The sequence below is a fragment of the Mytilus californianus genome, unplaced genomic scaffold, assembly GCF_021869535.1.
Source record: "Mytilus californianus isolate M0D057914Y unplaced genomic scaffold, xbMytCali1.0.p SCAF_1, whole genome shotgun sequence".
Lineage (NCBI taxonomy): Eukaryota > Metazoa > Mollusca > Bivalvia > Mytilida > Mytilidae > Mytilus > Mytilus californianus.
Genome location: NW_026262581.1, coordinates 123,043,465 through 123,057,114, shown reverse-complemented (window position 1 = coordinate 123,057,114; position 13,650 = coordinate 123,043,465). Strand labels below are relative to the sequence as shown.

The window sequence follows — 13,650 nt, the reverse complement described above, 5'->3', positions numbered from 1 at the left end:
AAATACCAAAGAGCATCGGTGTAGCTTTATATTAAAGAGTACCGGTAAAATCGAAGTTGTCCGTTAATATCACAGAAGTAAAGCTTTCGGTACATACTAAAGAGTACTGGTAGGTTCATGGCTGTCAGTATTGTCAAAGACTGTCGATTATTTTAAAGCTGTCAATAATAATCAGACTATCGGTAAGTTAAAAAGAGCACAGGAATGTTCAATGCTGTCAGTATTGTCAAAGATTGTCGATTATTTTAAAGCTGTCAATAATAATCAGACTATCGGTAAGTTTTAAGCTATCAGTAAGTGAAAAAGAGCACAGGAATGTTCAATGCTGTCAGCAACAATTAAATAGTTCAGGTTAGTTCAATGCTGTCAGTAAATATTAAATAGTACGGGTTAGTTCAATGCTGTCATTAAATATTAAATAGTTCAGGGTAATTCAATGCTGTCAGTAAGTATTAAATAGTTCAAATTAATACAATGCTGTCAGTAAATATTAAATAGTACAGGTTAGTTCAATGCTGTCAGTAAATATAAAATATTCAGGTGGGTTCAATGCTTTCATTAAATAATAAATAGTACAGGTTAGTTCAATGCTGTCAGTTTATATTACATATGTCAGGTTAATTCAATGCTGTCAGTAAATATTAAACAGTACAGGTTAATTCAATGCTGTCTGAAAGTTTCAAAGACAATTGACATTTGTCTTCATTCTCTTTTCGACATTGTACAAGTTTTACTGAAATAATCTAAATGTGTAGCGTTTGAAATCAGTCATTTTTATGCTAGCAGATTCTACAAAAATGATCAGTTTTAAAACTCCAACATAGAGAGGAACATTATTCATTGTGTTGTATTGGGTATCAAGGATAGGCCGGATATGCTGGGATATTGATATGATATAAAAGTGTATAACGCGCAACATTGTTTACTGAATGTGACGAAAACTTTTTTTGGCAAAAAGAAATATGATCATCTAAAATAATGAAAACATGCCATTACACAATGTCATAAATAGAAAAAGCTCGTCGTCATATATCAAAAAGCTATTACTTGTTGTTGCTGGGTAAAATCTGACAGCGGCAGACGGTAGGACATATAGAGGAAATATAAAAAAAAAATGGTTAAAATGCCTTTTCCTGTTCTTTAAAAAAATATTGTCATGTAAGTATTTACAACAATTGAATCAAAGCAATTAAATTGTTGAAATGCGTTTACTGAAAATATTATCATTTTTATAGTAGCAGATGGCCTTTGTCGAAAGAACTAAACATATTTTTTAAAAACTTCTCGTAAATTTATCGATTCTACGTCCTTATTTGATTTTATTTCGTCAAAGAACGATTTACAGTTTGGTTTACACTTTATTTTTATTTCAGTAATACATTGTATATAAAATTGAGAATGGAAATGGGGAATGTGTCAAAGAGACAACAACCCGACCATAGAACAGACAACAGCAGAAGGTCACCAACAGGTCTTCAATGCAGCGAGAAATTCATGGCTGTCCTTCAGCTGGCCCCTAAACAAATATATATACTAGTTCAGTGATAATGAACGCCATACTAAACTCCAAATTGTACACAAGAAACTAAAATTAAAAATAATACAAGACTGACAAAGGCTAGAGGCTCCTGACTTGGGACAGGTTCAAAAATGCGGCGGGGTTAAACATGTTTATGAGATCTCAACCCTCCCCCTATACCTCTAGCCAATGTAGAAAAGTAAACGCATAACAATACGCACATTAAAATTCAGTTCAAGAGAAGTCCGAGTCTGATGTCAGAAGATGTAACCAAAGAAAATAAACAAAATGACAATAATACATAAATAACAACAGACTACTAGCAGTTAACTGACATGCCAGCTCCAGACTTCAATTAAACTGATTGAAAGATTATGTCTTCATCATATGAATATCAGACACAATCCTTCCCGTTAGGGGTTTAGTATCATACCATCATAACATATATGAGAAGAACATAACCCGTGTCATGCCAACAACTGGTTTTTAAATAAATGTGTTTAGTGCCGATGCAAAGACCCTATAAGTGAATCAATATTAACGCCAAAATATGCAATCTTTAATGACCTGACAACAGTATCGTAACTATATCCCTTCTTAATAAGTCTATTTAAAGGTTTTGTTAGCTTCAGAGGTGAATACTGACATTTTTGTGCTTTATAACGAATATTTCCATAAAAAATTGGATGTGAAATACCTGAACGTATAAGAAGTCTGCATGTTGAGCTATATTTACGAATGATGTCCTTATACCGATGATAAAATTTAGTAAATGTTTTGACTAGTTTGTGATATCGAAAACCCTGGTGTAATAATTTTTCAGTAATACATAAATTTCTCTCGTTAAAATCTAAAACATTGTTACATGCACGAGCGAATCGTACAAGTTGAGATATATAAACACCGTAAGATGGTGACAAGGGAACGTCACCATCTAAAAATGGATAATTAACGATAGGAAATGAAAAATCATCTCTTTTATCATATATTTTAGTATTAAGCTTTCCGTTAATGATATAGATATCAAGATCGAGGAAAGGGCAGTGGTCATTGTTAGTATTAGCTTTATTTAAAGTAAGTTCAACAGGATAAATTTCTTTAGTATACATACTGAAGTCGTCATTATTGAGAGCCAAAATATCATCCAAATATCTAAAAGTATTATTAAATTTGTGTATCAGATGTTGTTTCGATGGGTCTTTGCTGATTTTTGTCATAAATTGTAACTCATAGCAATACAAAAAAAGGTCCGCAATAAGTGGTGCACAGTTAGTCCCCATTGGAATTCCGATAACCTGACGATATACGGAATCTCCAAAGCGAACAAAAATGTTATCTAGTAAAAATTCAAGGGCATATATAGTATCAAAGCATGTCCAATTGACATAGTTTTTTTGTTTATTGCTACTAAAAAATGACCTAAAAGAGTTTGAACATATATATTCACATTCTGACTTTTTAAATGCCCATTTAATTAGGTGTGTGAATTTTTTCTTAATGAGAATGTGAGGCAATGTGGTATATAGGGTAGAAAAATCAAAACTTTGAACAGATTCAAAATCACCAATATATGCATGCAATTTATCAAGTACTTCCAACGAGTTCTTGACACTCCAAAAGTAATTAATTCCACTATTTTCGAAGGCCTTATTTGAACAATTTATTATCAGGTTTTTGATTGTACCAAGTGTACTGGTAAGAAGAATAGACAATTTAGTAGTGGAACAATGGCTTGAAGACGAAATGAATCTATATTTGTAAGGTGTTTTGTGTAGCTTCGGAAGCCAATACATAGTTGGGACTTTCATTGTATTTGGTTCTGCTTGTAAAGCGGTAGCTAAAAGTTTATGTTTGTTACAGATGTCGTTTTCTGAAAATGGAGTGTATATTTGTAAATAACTAATTGCCAATATAAAAGTTGTATTGGTCACGTTTATATTATGGAATGTTTGTGCATAAGAGATCATTAGAGATTAAGAACTCTAAAATGTCTCTGGATTCTAACCCCTGGAATGTACACAATTATGCGTGCACCATTATAGGCTGGCTAGCGTCAAAAACTACACAATTCCTGGTCTGCGTTTTATAAAAAGATAAACATGAATGTTGCGATGTTGTGTTTTTGTTTGTTTTGTTTTTGTGTGTTTTCATATACAGCGATGTAAAGTAATGAAGGCAAGACTACAAGTCCTTCTTAGTCTACGTGAAGACCAAAATATTATAAGAGACTTGACTTTGTCAACTTTAGCTTTCACTTACACAATTACAGTTAAGTGACATAATAAACACGGTGATGAAGTTTGGTGACAGAAAAAAAAACTTAAAGCCATTTTATCATTATATCAAGTGAATTCATCATAGCGATTGCTGGGATCCACAAAAATGGATAATGCACATTATAGTGACGAGAGGAGTCTAAATATATGACCAAACTATAAATGACTAAAGATAGCTCAAAACTGGAATTTTGACAAATTGTGAAAATTAACGGTATTTATCCGAAAAACATTTAATAAAAGTGGTTGTCGTTTGCTGCTGTATATCAATATTGTTTTTCGTTTATTGTTTTTTTTAATAAATCAGGCCGTTATTTGTCTCTTTTGAATTGTTTTATATTAGACATTTCGGGGCATTTTATAGCTTGCTTTGTGTAATGGGTTGTGCTCATTGTTGAAGGTCGTACGGTGAACTTAAGTTTCTTATTTCTACGTTATTTGGTCTTTGGTGGAAAGTCGTATCATTGGCAATCATACAGCATTTTCTTTTTGTTTTAGCTTAATCTATTTATGACTATTGAACAGCGGTATACTACTGTTGCCTTTATTTTATACGACCGCATTTTTTTTTTGCGTCCGTATTATGTTATGGCGATATCTGCGTCTGCGTCTGAAGACATTTTGGTTCGCAGACAATAACTTGAGTATAAGTGTATGGGTCTCTATTAGATTTTAGCACAACGTTGCATACCACAAAAGGAAGGTTGGGAATTATTTTGAGGGTTATTGTCGCAGCTGTTTAGTAATTAGGGGCCAAAAAAGGGTCAAAAACAAATATTTTTCATGTTTCAGGACAATAATTTGTGTATAAGAATATAGATTTCTATGAAATTTTACCACAAAGTTCCATACTTCAAAAGGAAAGTTGGGATTGATTTTTGGGGGTTCATGGCCCAAACCGGTTCATAATTAGGGGGTCGAAAAGGGGCCAAAAACAACTATTTATTTGGTTTGCAGGCAATAACTTGAGTATAAGTGTATGGATCTCTATTAAATTTAAGCACAAGGTTTCATACAGCATTAGGAAGGTTGGGGTTTATTTTTGGGATTATTATAGTAGCTGTTTAGGAATTAGGGGCCAAAAGCATTTTTCATGTTTCAGGACAATAATTTGTGTATAAGGGTATGGATATCTATGAAGTTTTACCACAAGGTCCATACATCAAAAGGAAAGTTGGGATTGATTTTGGGGGTCATGGTCCAAACTATTTAATAATTAGGGTCCAAATTTAACTTTGTTTGATTTCATCAAAATTTTAATTATTGGTGTTCTTTAATGTGAGCAATCTAAGACCCCGTTCACACTAGGACATTTATATCGATTTAAACTAGATCGGTTCACTTTAGATCGGTTTAAGGGCTAATGTGAAAGCTTTGAATCGATCTTCAATCGATCTTAACTAAAACACCAAAAAAGGTAGTTTAGTTTGAATCGATCTAAAGTGAACCGATCTAACTTTAAATGTGAACGCAAAGATCGGTTTAAACTAGTACGATTGAAGCGAAAATAATCTATGCGCATGTATAGCGACAAAACTACAAGTGTAATAACATAACACCCAAGTATGTATCGGTGGTTCGTTGTTAAACCAATATTTCTCTGTTTAAAAACAGACCTTTGTATACATGCAAGTAAAAACAAACGAAAAAAAAGTTGTCTTCGCCGTACCATAAATTTGTGTGTCTTCTTTTCTTCTGTTGTTTTTTTTTTGTTTTTTGTTGTTGTTTTTTTCTTCAGAACTGGAGCATTTCTTCCTTGCTACAGTTTTTGTGTTTCAAAATTAATGAAAACTACAAAAACACCAGTATCAAAATTTGAACTTGTGATTCAAGAGAAACAATAACTTCATTCATTTTTTTAAGAGTGTGTTTCAGTGTACCAACACATAAATTTGATTAATTATTTCTATTTATACACAATGTTTACAGTTTTACGGGTAATTAGGTCAGATCGATTGCATTTTTAATTGTAGTGTGAACGCAGTGGTTCAGATTAGACCGATAGAGATCGTTATGGTTAAAGATAATGTGAACGCTAACTGGTTTTATTTAGATCGATTCAAATTAGATCGATAAAAAAAATGCTAGTGTGAACGGGGTTTAACAGTGTTTTAATTTTTTTTATTTTGGGCCCGTTTTTCAAACTGTTCCACATTAAGGTCCAAAGTATCCAAATGAAACTTAAACAAAAATGGAATTCGTTGGGTTATTTGATATGCTGAATCTAAAGATGGATTTAGATTTTTGATTTTATGGCCCAGTTTTCAAGTTGGTCCAAATAGGGGTCCAAAATTAAACTTTGTTTGATTTCAATAAAAATTGAATGTATCGGTTGTTTGATACGCTGAATCTAACCATGTATTCAGATTTTGGATTTTGTGCCCCATGATCAAATTGGGCCACATTGAGGTCCAAAATTAAACTTTGTTTGATTTCATCAAAAAAACAATTCTTGGGGTTCTTTGAAATGCTGAATCTAACCATGTATTTAGATTTTGGTTATTGGACCATAAAAGGTATATATGTCCAACTTTCAATTTTTATGTTCCTAGACTACATTCATTCTGTGTCAGAAACCTATGCTATGTCAAATATTTAATCACAATCCAAATTGTCAAATATTTAATCACAATACAAATTAAATGATGTATTGCACAATTAAAAGAAATTGAAAGTAGAATCATAGTTAAAAATAGATATAAGCACCATATTTAAATTTTAGAAATTATGTAAAAATATAGTTTTAAATCAACTGTTCATTATAAGCATGATTCGATATTTTGAAAAATGAAGGCAAGTTTTATAGATTTTTTGAAGACATTGTATTGATGATGAATGATATTTAAGAAATTTTTTTTTTTCATTTTTTTTTGGAAAATTGTTTTAAGAACTTCGTGGTAGGTTTGTTTGTCATTCTGTATAAATTAATTTGCAGAATGCTATATATAAATTTTGTTTATGAAGTGAACCCCTTTAAAAACTTAGCGAATGTTGTCCATCAATAAATAAATAAATTGAAGCTGTATCAAGCTTGAATGTAGTGTCCATACTTGCCCCAGCTGTTCAGGGTTCGACCTCTGCGGTCGTATCAAGCTGTGCCCTAGCGGAACATTTTTTGAATTTGCCTTGGAATTCAATATTTTTGTTCTACTTATTTGGTCTATTTCTGAGATGCTATAAGCAATAGATCAGCTGTATTTGGTGTAAGGAATGATTGTAAGGTCTACATGTCTGTCTGGCAGGTTTCATATGACCTTGACCTCATTTTCATGGTTCATTGGACAACGTTAAGTTTTTCAGGTTTGGTCTATTTCTCAGACATTGCCATATAAGCGGGAGGTTTGGCTAGCCATAAAACCAGGTTCAACCCACCATTTTTTTCTTAAAATGTCCTGTACCAAGTCCGAAATATGGCAGTTGTTATCAGACAGTCCGTTTCTATGTATGTTGGCCTTTGCTTTTGTTGTAGTTCAGTGTTTCTGTTGTTCCGTTGTTTTCCTCTTATAGTTGATGTGTTTCCCTCGGTTTTAGTTTCTGACCCGGACTTGTTTTTGCTTAATCGAATTATGACTATTGAACAGCGGTATACTACTGTTGCCTTTATACTATAAGCAATAAGTCAACTATGTCTGGTGTAAGTAATAATTGCATGGTGTGCATGTCGTCTGGCAGTGTTCATTTTATCTTGACCTCATTTTTATGGTTCATTGATCAATGTTTAATTTTCGTAGTTAGGTCTGTTTCTCAGATACAATAAGCAATAGGCTAACTATACTTGGTGTATGGTACGAAATGTGAGACATTTAAACTCTTGTTTAACCCAGCTGACAGTTTTTGGTGGTTTAAATTATTTACTATTTAGGTCATTAAAGTTATTCTATAATGACAGCTACATAGTGTTAACAAATGTGGAGATGTTAGAGAGTAATAATATAAGCTATACACGGAAGTCTACTTGTATTTGCAGAAGATTCTAAGGTTAGCTTTGTTAAATAGTAAAAACATTAAAAAATAAAAGTTTTATTTGAAAAAGCTAGATTAACATTCAAAATACCTTATAAATATTAACGTCAACCAAAAAACATTTTTAATCTTTCTAGAATTAATGTTGAAATTAGAGCCATATAGAGAACAAAAACCTACCTGCCACTACTGTTGTTATTATCCCAACAGCTGTAGCAAGGGTAACTCTGAAGCACCACTATGCATGAGATAAGGAATAATATCTTTGTAAGGTGGACCTCCACCTCTTATCAAATATGTATTGGGTCCACAATACCTATACAGTACAGGTATATCTTGTGAAATACGTTAAAACAAAAGGTCTTGACAAAAAAATCAATTATAAACAGATTTTAAAAATTGACAGCTGCAAACTGTTCATCGACAAGACTGTATCATAAATTAAAGAAACTACAAGTCAATTGTTTCAGGGAGAATAACAGGTAAGTCTCTAAATTCTACACAACTGTTTGAAAATTTTAAGTGATTGATAGATATCTGTTTGTTTAAAGTCTATTAAAAAATAACCCCTTTTATGAAAGCACTTGAATAATTGTCAATTTTCTTATTACAGTTATTTACTAAATACTGATTTTCAGTTTAGGGGTTTCCGATTTTTTATCAACTTTCATTTTCCATTTAACGTCGAATGGACCGACTGCACATGGAAGGTGTTACTCAATTTTCAGTCAAAGGGCATTCTTACAGGTTGCAGATGTTCAGAACAATCATGCGTAGACAAAAAGGTAATTACATATGGTCAAAAGGTCGTATAACGAAAAAAAGAAGAGCTGGAAATAACATGACTTAACAAAAAAATTACTTTTATGTAAACGACCTCGCCAGTTGTGTATGAATTTATTGATAGCACTCTAAAATGTACTAAGAGATTCATAGCAATTATCGAGAAATATCAAAGAGTATCGGTTATATCGAAGTTACGAAAAGATATAAAAAAAACCGGTTGGGTCGTTGCTATATATCAAAGAGTACTGGTTAAATCGAAGCTGTCAGTTAATATCATAAAAGTACCGGTGAATTCAAAGCTGTCGGTACAGGTAGGTTCATGGCTGTCAGTATTATCAAAGACTGTCGACTATTTTAAAGCTGTCAATAATAATCAGACAACCGGTAAGTTTTAAGATGTCAGTAAGTAAAAAAACCTTACGGTAGGACATATAGAGGAAATATAAAAAATAATGGTTGAAATGCCTTTCATAGTTTTATAAAAAAATAATGTCTTGTAAGTATTTACAACAATTGAATCAAAGCAATTAAATTGTTGAAATGCATTTACTGAAAAACATTATCATTTTTATAGTAGCCGATGACCTTTGTTGAAAGAACTAAACATGTTTTTTAAAACCAAATTTTGATTAAAATTGCTCGTTTATTTTTCGATTCTACGTCCTTTGATTTTATTTCTTAAAATAACGCTTTAAAGTTTGGTTTACACTTTGTTTATTTTTAATTAAAGAATCAAGTTTAAGGCAAAGCATAACAAACAAATAATTTATGTGGAAAATAGCGGCCACAGTTCACTTCGAATGATGAGATCTGATATGATAGCAGAATGCCGACGTAATTGATTTAATTGACAAGTCAATGGTTAAATACTAAAGAGAACGAGGGCCATGATCCCCAAATACGTCGGCTCATATTCGCATCACCCCCTGGTTTCAGGGGAGTGAAGATTAACAATTTCTAGATCATAAAACAGTTAAGCTCGAACTGGGAAACAATTTAGAACCGGCAACTCATGGTAGCTATATATACATGAGATGGTCTCAAAAGAACTTCCTGCGGTACCGCAGGAAGGTAAAAACCTAATATGATCCGACGTACAATACAGGAAAGGATCATAACCCCTTAATCTTGCCAGATCCCGACATACGTTTTTGACTGTGACTAATTATTTTATTACAATATAATGAACAAATTAATTTCAAGATAAATGCTGATCTTTAACAAAGAAAAATTAAAGTTTAATGCATTCCTGGCGGACAAACTAATAACACATATTGATAGTTCCATTTTCACTCTGCTGGTATCTGAATATCCTGGTAAAAGTACAAGCCACTCACTAAAATTAACATTAACATATAGTTCTCGAAAGTATGATTTAGCAAGCAAATCCATCGGCTTTGTTTGTCCTCTCTATTTAGTACAATAACATTATGGATCCGGCTTTTTCTGGTCATCCTGAAAAATTAATAAAACAGCAGCAGACAAAAGAAAATGTTATTAGATGGTAAATTGCAAGGGGAGGTGGGTGGGTTTTTGAAACTTTCACATATCTGATCATATCTACAAGAGTGGCTAGTTCAATATTATGTAAGGCTGAAGAGTCGCGTGACGTTAATTAGCGGGAAACGAGATACGGATCCGAATGATGCTTTAATCAAATATCTTTCATTAAATTGGTTTATCTTATAAATGAGATAAACCGTATTAATTAAAGAATCAAGTTTAAGGCAAAGCACAACAAACAAATAATGTATGTGGAAAATAGCGGCCACTGTTCACTTCGAATGATGAGATCTGACATGATAGCAGAATGCCGACGTAATTGATTTAATTGACAAGTCTGTGCACCATTGGTGACAAAAGCGTCAAGGGGTCTTACACACATTCTTGGTCTGCGCTTTATAAAAGATAAACATGAGTGTTGCGATTTTGTGTTTTTATTAGTTTGGTTTTTATAAACAGCGATGGAAAGTAATGAAGGCAAAACGTTTTTTTCCCAAAAAAAATTTAATAAAAGTGGTTGTCGTTTGCTGCTGTATATCATGTTGTTTTTCGTTTATTGTTTTTTGCATAAATCAGGCCGTTATTTTTCTCTTTTGAATTGTTTTATATTTGTCATTTCGGGGCATTCTATAGCTTACTATGTGTTATGGGGTTTGCTCGTTGTTGAAGGTCGTACGGTGAACTTTAGTTTCTTATTTCTACGTCTCTGGTGGAAAGTTTTCTCATTGGCAATCATACAGCATCTTCTTAGTTTCTTAGTAGTCGAATTACATTGGTCACACTAGATATGCTTGTTATGTAGATGGTCAATATCTGGAAGACTTTAATACAATATGTTTACATCCCAACAACTTTAACAAATATATTTTCATTTTGGTGCCGACATCATGGTATAAAAGTATTTCTGTTGGTCAACAAAATTGTAATGTTAAGCGATGTTTTCAACTTTTACGTCTTTTAATTGTATAGGTTAGACTTTTTTAAAGTACAAAACAGAAATTGCCGTATCTCTAATTTTCCCTTTTCAAACTGTTATCTGACATTTTTTTATTTACAGAAATGTCCAGTTGTTTTACACACTTTGATGTCGAGATGAACAGGTCTTCATTTATAGCAATTGTTTGAACATAATATTTTATTTTATATCAGAAATGTTTAAATTCATTTATTTCTATGAATGGTGGATCTGTGTATGACTTTATATCGCATTAAAAAGCATATTTTTATTATACTTTAGAGAAATGTCAAGTGGATGTATTTTAGTGACAGGAGGAGCCGGCTTTGTTGGTACCCATTCTGTGATAGAACTGGTAAATGCTGGATATTCTGTTGTTGTTGTGGACAACTTTATCAACGCTAATCCCGGTATATGAATATGTAATATGAATAGTTTTCAACTAAGTACATACACAGCTTTCTTGTCGTATTTTGATAATATCTAAATATTGCTTTTAAAGATATGCAATGATTTTGAAAAGTAATATCAAAAGAAACGTATTTTGCTAAGAACAATATACCACCAGATGCGATCTAAACACATATAATAATTATGGGAATATAAAGACGAACTCTTAAAAATTCTCCTGTATAAATTTTAACAGACTAGATCTCTTTTTTTTTGTAGAAAGTGTTAAACGAGTGGAAGAGATATGTGGAACAAGTATACCTATATACAATGTAACTTTGTTTTGTAGAAAGCGTTAAACGAGTGGAAGAGATATGTGGAACAAGTATACCTATATACAATGTAAATTTGTTTTGTAGAAAGCGTTAAACGAGTGGAAGAGATTTGTGGAACAAGTATACCTGTATACAATGTAGACTTAACAAATAAATCTGCTCTAGAAGATGTATTTAAAAAGGTAATGATAGTAATATTTACACCCAATCGGTTTGCATGAAGATGAAGTAATACACCAATGAATTTATTGGAGTGATTATTGTGCAGGCACAATAAAGAATTTATCTGATATCACATAACTACTATTTTTGTATTCAACATGAGTACAATATAAGACAAAGCAATTAAATTGTATTTGAAGAGTGTCAACAAAACATACCAAAACCCATAAATCAGAAAACTGGATAAATCGTTTTCAAGTAAAATACCATGCTAAATATGTGGGTTTTTTTTCATTCAGCATGAATTTACCAGTGTGATACATTTTGCTGGATTAAAAAACGTAGAAGAGTCCTGTGAACTGCCATTACTATATTATAACATAAATGTAGGAGGAGCCATTAACCTATTAGAGGTAAGACAACAACAAATAACTTAACATTGACAATAATATTAACGATACCTTTTTTACATCAACAGATTTGCATTTCGACAATTGATATTTTTTCAGTAACGCTCGAGGTCAAAATATTTTGCAATCCAAAACCTAATACAAACGTTGAGGAGCTGACAAAACGAAAAAGACAACTTTGGTATCAAGGGTACAATTATCAAGACTGGTATATATATCTCTCTTCTGATACTTTGTATTAATTGTTAATTGGAGATAATTAAAGCACAAGCGGACGAGTACATGGGACTGTTAATTATCTAGTTATATTGTTAGTTTTGTTGTTGTTTTTTTTTAGTTTTTTTGCTCATTAAAGAATATTTAGCAAAGGTGCAATAGGATCACAGATCTCAGAAACCAAAAAACGTATACTGATCATATTTTACTTCTCAAAATTTTGATATTTCAGATAATTTTTTCATGAACATAAAAAACAGTCGACATTACCGATAATGACTTGTTGAAAATCAATGAATTGCTTGATGTGTTTTGTAACATTATTGCCGAATATTTGTGCTTTAGCAGTTGTCCTAAAATAATATATAAAATACATCAAGAAAACAATATACGGCTACACAAATTCCGCCGAAATTATTTTCTTGACTCTACGGTTAGATTTATAAACACAAAGACAAGTGAACTGTTATAGTACACATAACATGTTTGTATTGTTAAAGGATATTGAAACCTTCACACACACACACACATACAAAATAAAAAACACACACAATGACAGGGAATAATTCTCGCCTGAAAACAGTTAATACAACATAATTCCAGAGCTTATTTTTAGTTCAATGAAAAATTACATTGTACATGTTATTAATTTGGTTATAAGAAATTGATGTTGAGAATAACTTCATGATCCTTAGACTTCTTTTTTTTTCATTTTTTTTTACATTTTGAAAATTTACAACACATTTTAGGTAATGAAAGAGCATAGTGTCAAAAATTTAATTTTCTCAAGTTCATGCACGGTTTATGGCGACCCTAAATATTTACCTGTAGACGAGAATCATCCTATAGGTGGATGCACTAATCCATATGGAAAAACCAAGTTTTTCATAGAGGAAATATTAAAAGATCTTTGGAAAGCAGATCCAGTAAGTAATTTGGAGTATGAAATGTAAATTGGGTTATAACTAGTACAATATAGCGACAGTTTACTCAGATTTAGCTTTTAAAAAAACATATATTCAAAGTCATGTGATACTTCAAATTAGAAAAAAATGAATATATTTTATATACCTGAATGGCTAAGTTTTACTATAAAACAACTATACATGGACTTTATTGTAAAAGAAATGTACTG

At 31.9% G+C, this 13,650-nt stretch overlaps 2 protein-coding genes and 1 long non-coding RNA gene across 3 annotated transcripts in view; 2 read left to right on the top strand and 1 right to left on the bottom strand.

Annotated features, from left to right (window-relative positions):
• LOC127712605 (ankyrin repeat domain-containing protein 29-like) overlaps positions 1-13,650 on the bottom strand; it is a 262,060-nt gene that overhangs the window by 40,504 nt on the left and 207,906 nt on the right. The window lies entirely within an intron of this gene.
• Positions 1-13,650, top strand: part of LOC127712433 (UDP-glucose 4-epimerase-like) — a 62,465-nt gene that overhangs the window by 33,633 nt on the left and 15,182 nt on the right. The gene's annotated exons all lie outside the window — the stretch shown is intronic.
• Positions 1,042-11,706, top strand: LOC127712972 (uncharacterized). The gene is made up of 3 exons (XR_007987354.1): positions 1,042-1,158; positions 11,285-11,412; positions 11,672-11,706. It is a non-coding gene; the product is annotated as an uncharacterized LOC127712972 (long non-coding RNA).